This window comes from Gossypium raimondii, chromosome 4 (genome assembly GCF_025698545.1).
Source record: "Gossypium raimondii isolate GPD5lz chromosome 4, ASM2569854v1, whole genome shotgun sequence".
Lineage (NCBI taxonomy): Eukaryota > Viridiplantae > Streptophyta > Magnoliopsida > Malvales > Malvaceae > Gossypium > Gossypium raimondii.
The window spans coordinates 31210950-31219344 of NC_068568.1; the positions used below are offsets into that span (position 1 = coordinate 31210950).

General features: G+C 35.8%; 1 non-coding gene across 1 annotated transcript; it reads right to left on the reverse strand.

The window, feature by feature from the left end:
* Positions 1 to 2367: 2367 nt before the first annotated feature.
* Positions 2368 to 2474, reverse strand: LOC128040704 (small nucleolar RNA R71). The gene has a single exon (XR_008195510.1). It is a non-coding gene; the product is annotated as a small nucleolar RNA R71 (small nucleolar RNA).
* Between the last annotated feature and the right edge of the window lie 5921 nt (positions 2475 to 8395).

The window sequence follows — 8395 nt, forward strand, 5'->3', positions numbered from 1 at the left end:
TATGCTTTATTATATAGTTTTCATACAATAAATGGCTTATTTTATATTAATTTGAATATATTATATTTTGAAGACATAAAGTCGGCCATGCATGATTAAATTAAATAATAAAATATAAAATAATATTTAATAATTCATTTTAAAATATTTCATTAATAATTTGGGTTTTAATTAATTAATTAAATTGGATAAATTTAATTCTTTGGTCCTCTAACGTGTTGATTTATTTTGGACAGGTCTGATAGCTTTGCTGGATTACAAAACCATCCAAATTGGAGACCAAGTCAACCCAAAATTTGGCTGCACATGGCTATCAATAGACCACTTTTTGGTTTAATTGCACAAGGTCCTTGAATAGTTGAAGAAATTAGAGATTTATCTAAAGATATACACTTGACCGAGTCTTAGTCTTGAGTTGTTGTAGCACTCAAATTGACCAAAAATTAAGGAAAAAATCAGCTCAACGTACTAAAATTATGGTCGGCACCCATGGAAGATGCTTCAAAAGATGGGAACTCCTATTTTTAGCAAACTATCTCTCTATCCTCACATATAAATAAGACCCTCTCATTCCTTCATTCATCATCCCTCAAGCATCCATCAAGCATCATCCTCTCTTTTTCTCTTAGCCTTTTCCATTCCCATGCCTAGCATCATCTTTTCATAGAGATTTTAGCAATTAATCCTCTTAAAGAACCCTTGGTCGGCCACCTTCGAGAACCATTAACAAAGGAGTAAAGCAAAGGAACAAAAGAGTTTCGTCAGTCAGAGTCTTGGGTGACAGCCACTCTGAATTGGGTTTAATATTTCTTTTCTTTAACTTAATCTAAAGATGTTTGCTATGTGTTCTTTGTTCTTGTTTACAAAAATGTTAGCTTAATTTCATTTAAGCTAGGATGATTGCTTTGATTAAATAATATTTATTTGATTCATGCTTATAATGTTTGTGCCTCAATCGATCATGTTTTCAATTAAAATCAACTTTGTATTTCGTTCATACGTGATTGAAATGCACCTGAATTAGCTGAGCGATCCTAACCAGACGTCGGCTAATGGACGCATAATTGAAATGTGCATGCTCAATTTAGATCCTAACACGATTAAATTGTAGATTGCAAAACAACTCTAACCAAGCTCTGTTATCTGCATAGTTTTTAGATTTGTGTGATTAAATTGTTTCAAACCTAACACGTCCCCGTTACCTCACACGAATGCTAAGAAACCCTTAGTAAATAAGGATCAGTAAAATGCATATTTATTAAGGAAAGGATTCTGAAAGGACCTAATGTGGTTTCCAAACTCATGAAAGATCGAGTTGCCATGAAATGTTTTTCCGAATGTTATTAAGCATGTTGATAATAAATTGAGTTTAATTAGAGTAATTGTCCTAGTTTAATTATGTTATAATTGTTGCAAATTGTGTTTAATTTTACTAAAATCTATTTCAATCATATAGTTTGCGTACTTAGGATAATTGGCATTAGGGATCACTGCATTTAGTTTAATATATTTTAATCACCACTTCTCAACTATATTCTATTTTTATTTACCAAACTATTAATATAATTTTAAAAATTAAGTGACTTAGCACAAATACAATCCCTGTGGAGACGATAACTCGATACTTATTACTTGATAACGACTGTGTACACTACCATGAACCTACGCGTTACAAGTTTTTGGCGCCGTTGCTGGGGAATGCCAATTGTTGCCATAGTCATTTCTTTTCGTGAAATTATTTATTTTCAATTTGATTTATTTCTAACATTACTAACATATTCTTTTTAATTTTTTTTATTTTCTTTTTAGGTGTTTATGAGCATAGATCGAATTATTGGTTTACTCCCTGTAGACCTTGAAATTGAGCAAACTTTCAAACAAAGAAGACGTGAATGAACAGCTCAAAGACAGGTCGAGATGGACGTTGGAAATCAGAATCCAGACCAAGGTAATGAAGCTGATTATGTACAAAATCCTATCCTCATTGTCGATGATAGGGATCGATGCATCAGACAATATGCTATGCCACTTTTCAGTAAGTTAAACCTAGGAATTAGAAGGCCAGATATTGAGGCAACCCAATTTCAATTGAAACTAGTGATGTTTCAAATGCGACAAACGGTGGGCCAATTTAGTGGTATGTCCACGGAAGATCCACATCTCCACCTTCGATTGTTTATGGAGGTGAATGATTCATTCAAGATAGCCGGTGTGACTGAAGACACACCGATGTTGAAGTTATTTCTATACTCGTTGCGAGATCGAGCATGAGCATGGCTCAATTCATTGCCACCAAGTTCCATATCTACATGACAGTAATTAGTAGAGAGTTTTTTGGTTAAGTATTTCCCACCTACCAAAAACGCTAAGTTAAGGAACGAGATCACAACTTTCCAACAATTAGATGAGGAGTCTTTGTCTGAGGCTTGGGAGTGATTTAAGGAGTTACTTCATAAGTTTCCTCATCATGGGATTCCTCATTGTATCCAGTTGGAGACATTCTATAATGGTCTCAATGAAAATACAAGATTGATTGTATATGCTTCCGCGAATGGTGCAATTTTGTCTAAGTCTTATAATGAGGCTTATGAGATCACCGAGAGGATCGCGAGTAATAACTATCAATGGCCAACAAATCGAATAGCTTCAAGAAGACGTGTACCCAGAGTTCATGAAGGTGACGCCCTCACTTCGTTATCAGCTCAGGATCGTCTATTTCCTCTATGATAAAGCAGTTAACCACTAATAGTACTAATAATTTTGCAGCTCAGTTACCAAGTTCGTTTGAAAATGTTTCTTGTGTGTACTGTGGGGAAGGTCATTCTTTTGAGAATTGTCCATCAAAACTCGAGTCAGTGTACTATGTAGGGAACCAATATCAAAATAAGAGTGGAAAAGGACCCCCAGTCCAACTTCTATAATTCTTCATGGTGTAATCATCCTAACTTTTGCTTGGAGCAACCAAGGAAATGAACCAAAGAACAACTTATTGTAGCAAACACCCAACGAATCTCAAGGGTATAATCAGCAAGCTCCAAAACCACCTCAAGCTGAAGCATCAAATAGTTTGGAGAACTTGTTGAAAGCGTACATGGCAAAGAATGCCGCTTTGATCCAAAGCCAAGCAGTAACACTAAAAAATTTGGAAAACCAAATGGGTTAGTTAGCTATGGAGCTACGTAATAGACCGCAAGGAACCTAGCCGAGCGATACTAAGAATCCAGGAAATTTGGGTAAAGAAAATATCAAGGTAGTGGCATTGCGAAGTGGTAAAATTCTAGACCCCCGATTGATTGATGTCGAAGATAAGCCCGTTGAGAAGAATCAACCAACTGTTGAAGTTCCTATACCAAAGGAATCAGAAACTGCAAAGTCTGACAAGGTAAACCTTGACTTAGTGAATTCAGATATTTTAACATCTTCTTTGGATGCAGATTTACCTACTCAGAAAAGTTTTCTGGTTGAATCGAAAGTTCCTTCACCTCCATATCTACAAAGATTACAGCAAAACAAGTAGAAACAAGAGGTGCAATTCAAGAAGTTTTTGGATGTTCTGAAGCTGTTGCACATTAATATTCTGTTGGTGGTGGCTTTAGAACAAATGTTGATTTATGTGAAGTTTATGAAGGATATACTGTCCAAGAAGAAATGACTGAGTAAGTATGAGACTATTGCTTTGACAAAGGAGGGCGTACGTTCCTGCAGGACAAATTACCACTGAAATTGAAAGACCTAGGAAGCTTTACTATACCCTGTAACATTGGTGAATCTTGCTGTGGTAAAGCTTTGTGTGACTTAGGAGCGAATATCAACTTGATGCCTAAGTCTATTTTCAAGATGTTAGGGATAGGTAAAGTAAGACCTACAACTGTGACGCTTCAGCTAGCGGATCGATCTTTAGCATATCTCGAAGGAAATAGCGAGGATTTTTTGGTAATAGTTGATAAATTTATTTTTCCTGCTCATTTCATTATCTTAGATTTTGAAGCACACAATGAAGTGCCGATCATCCTTGGGAGACCTTGCTTAGCCACGGGAAAAACGTTAATTGATGTGCAGAAAGGAGAACTCACCATGCGAGTTCAAAATGATCAAGTAACCTTTAACATTCTTAAAGCAATGAAATTTATCGATCTGGCAGATGAGTGTTCAGTTACGGAAGAGATAGAAACATTGGTTTCTATAGAAAGCAATTTTGAAGAAGATCCATTGGAGAAAGCCTTAGATCTTAACCCTTTTGAGGATGAAGACGGTGAAGAAAATATGACTTTGATGGAAGCGAATCTGGGAAATTTTATTCAGTCCACACGGTTTGAACCGTTAGAGTTGGAAGTCAGAAAATTTGTGCAACCCAAGTTGTCAAGTGAAGAGCCGCCTAAACTCGAACTAAAGGTACTTCCTTCCCATTTGAAATACATTTATTTTGGCGATTGTTCTACTTTGCCTGTGATTATTTCAGTGGAACTGACGAAAGATCAAGAGGAGTAACTAATTGTTGTTCTAAAGAAATTTAAGAAAGTAATTGGTTGGACCATAGCTGATATTTTAGGGGCAAAGAAGAAGGTGAAAGAGCTCGAATTGATGGGCAAAAAAGGATCAATCCTATTATGAAAGAAGTTGTGAGAAAGGAAGTGATCAAATGGTTAGATGCAGGAATCATCTATCCTATTTCAGATAGTTCGTGGGTAACTCCAATGCAGTGTGTGCCGAAAAAAGGTGGAATCACGATTGTTGAAAATGAGCGTAACGAGTTAATTCCAACAAGAATTGTTACCGGTTGGAGAATCTGTATTGATTAGAGAAAGTTAAACAAAGCCACTCGGAAGGACCATTTTATGTTGCCTTTTATGGATCAGATGTTAGATCAACTGCCAGGTAATGAATTTTATTATTTTTTAGATGGCTATTCGGGATATAACCAAATAGTTGTAGCCCTAGAGGACCAACATAAAACAACCTTTACTTGTCCATATGGTACGTTTGCTTTTAGGCGAATGCTTTTTGGTTTATGTAATGCACCTGCAACTTTTCAATAATGCATGTTGGCAATATTTACTGATATGGTTGAAAATTTTGTTAAGGTTTTCATGGATGATTTTTCTATTTTTGGTAACACTTATAATGCCTATTTGAGTAATTTGGCTAAGGTACTAAAGAGATGCGAAGAGACGAATTTTGTCCTTAATTGAGAAAAATGTCATTTTATGGTCAATGAAGGGATTGTCTTAGGTCATAAGATCTCAAAAAAAAAAAGGAATTGAATTATATAAAGCAAAGGTGGACGTAATTGAAAGATTACCGGCCCCAATGAATGTGAAAGGAGTCAGAAGTTTCTTAGGCCATGCTAGTTTTTATCGAAGGTTTATCAAAGGTTTCTCGAAAATTTCTAAACCATTGTGTTTTTTGATAGAGAAAGATACAGTGTTTGATTTCAACAAAGCATGTTTGGAAGCTTTTGAAGAGCTAAAGAAGTAGTTAATCTCAGCCCCAATAATCGTTACACCTGATTGGAACTCACCTTTTGAGTTGATGTGCGATGTAAGTGACTATGCCGTTGGAGCTGTGATCGGTCAAAGAAGAAATAAAGTGTTTCACCTATTTACTATGCAAGTAAAACTTTGACGAGAGCCCAACACAATTATAAGATAATCGAAAAGGAACTCTTCGCTATAGTTTTTGCTTTTGACAAATTTCGCTCATATCTTATAGGTACCAAAGTTACAGTATTTACTGACCATGCGACCATTAAATACTTGCTCACGAAGAAAGATGCAAAACCAAGGCTAATTCGTTGGATACTTTTACTCTAAGAATTTGACCTTGAGATCCAAGATAAAAAAGGTGTCGAAAATCAAAGAGCTGATCATCTGTCGAGGTTGGAGCAAGATGAGGTAACTCAATCATGTGTGCCTATCAACGAGAATTTCCCAGATGAACACTTATTTGAGGTAAATCGAATTCAGGAAATACCGTGGTTTGTTGATTTTGCCAATTATCTAGCATGTGGAATAATTCCTCAAGAAATGACATACCAACAAAGGAAAAAATTCCTTCATGATAGTCAGTATTATCTTTGGGAGGATCCGTTTTTGTTTAAACAATGTGCAGACAATATAATTCGAAAGTGTGCAGCTAAAAGCGAGATTGTTAAGATCTTGTATCATTGCCATTCATCTCCAAGTGGGGGACACTTTGGTGGCTGATATACTACAGCAATGATTTTGTAAGCAGGTTTCTTTTAGCCTACACTATTTAAAGATACTTATGCTTATGTGAAGAACTGTGATAAATGCCAAATGACTGGAAATATATCAAGGAGGAATGAGATGCCATTGACAAACATTTCGGAGATTAAATTGTTCGACGTATGGGGCATTGACTTCTTAGGCCCGTTTCCTTCTTCGTATGGGAACAAATACATTTTAGTTGCTGTGGACTATGTATCCAAGTGGTTTGAAGCTGAAGCATACCCTACAAATGATGCTAAGGTAATCATGCGATTTCTACATAAGCATGTGTTTACACAATTTGGGACACCAAGAGCTATTATTATTGATGAAGGTTCTCACTTTGTGAACAAATGGCTTAAGTGGTTGCTTGATAAATATGATGTGAAGCACAAGATTGCTACTGCCTATCACCCCTAGTCTAATAGGCAAGTTGAAAGAGTGAATCACGAAATCAAAGGTATCATTGAAAAGGTAGCATGTCCTAGCACAAAAGATTGGTCTCGAAGGGTCGGTGATGCATTATAGGCCTATCGAACAACATTTAAGACTTTGTTAGGAATGACTCCTTGTCAGTTAGTCTTTGGAAAGGCATGTGATTTGCCATTAGAGTTGGAGAATAAAGCTCACTGGGCTTTGGAGCAGTTAAACTTTGATCTTGAGCAAGCCAGTGAGTGAAGGATGTTACAACTTGATGAGTTGGAAGATCTGAGGTTGTTTTCCTATGAGAATGCCAAAATGTGTAAAGAAAGGTCAAAGAGATGGCCTGATAGTCATATACAACCTCGCGAGTTTAAAGAAGGTCAGAAGGTTTTGTTGTTTAATTCAAGGTTGAAGTTATTTCCTGGGAAGCTTAAATTTCGATGGAAAGGACCTTATACCATTTACAAAGTTTATCCTTATGGAGCTATTGAATTATATGACAATTACAGAGGTACGTTTAAAGTTAATGGTCAATGTCTCAAACACTATTGAGATGGTGAAGTTGAACGAATTGAATCCTCGCTCAAATTAGCGGACCCTTAATTTTTCATGAACTCATTTTGTAAATAAATAAATAAATAGAACTTATTTTCTTAAATTATTACATTTAATTAATTCTGTCTAAGGAGATTGGAACTTAAGCGGGACCACTGTGACCCCTCCAACCTTTCTTGGAAATTAAATTAAAGTAATTTGTTAAGAAGAAATTTTCTAATTAAGACTTAAAATTTTTAAATTTCATTTGTTCTGTTTAAATTTTAAATTTTTATGTTAATAAAGGGGGTCAAATTTGGCCCAAGTACTAATCAGTTTTTTTTAGTAAGATATAGTCTAAGTTTGAGGCCCAAGACAACAAAAAGGAGGGAAAAATCCATGCCTTGCCGTCACACCTATTGCTTGCCGCCTAACTAACCCTAATAAACTTTGCAAAATTTTTGGGAAAAGATACCATGTCTCGCAAAAGAACCAGAACTTCAAAGACTACTCCTGAAACCCAATTTTGATCAATGAATAATTGAAAGAGTGAATTGATTCAATCTTCAAGCATCAACCTATGATGCCGGAAAAAGGTTTTGACTTGAAGAGTAATGATTTGATGGTTGTCCCTATACCGATTAGGAAGAAAATCAATGCTCTCAAGTGGGAAAAATTTTGTGATGCTCGTTCACTTCCCGATGATGAACTAGTTTGAGAATTCTATGCTAGTTTGACTACGCAAGATGCTACTGAAGTCATTGTTCGAAAGAAAATGGTACCTCTTACTTCTAAGTCCATCAATGATTTGTTTAATTTATCTAATGTTGAAGAAGATGAGTACTACCCTATGATGAACAATATCAATTGGGATTTTCTTCAATAAGTGCTTGATGTAGTGATAAATCCGGGATCCCAATAGATTATAAGAAAGTATGGGAGCCATTCTTGTCGAAGAGAATACTTAAAACCAGTAGCACAGGTATGGTTTTATTTCGTTCGCTACAGTTTTATGCCTATCTCACATAGTTCCACCATCTCAATGGAACGGATGCTTTTGTTTGATAGAAAAGTCGATTAATGTTGGGAAACTTATCCTCAAGGAGATTCACGATTGAGCTAAAAAGAAGGCAGGAAGTGTTTATTTCCCATCATTAATCACTTCACTTTGCTTAAAGGCCAGTGTTAAAACACAAGCAAATTTGAAGGGG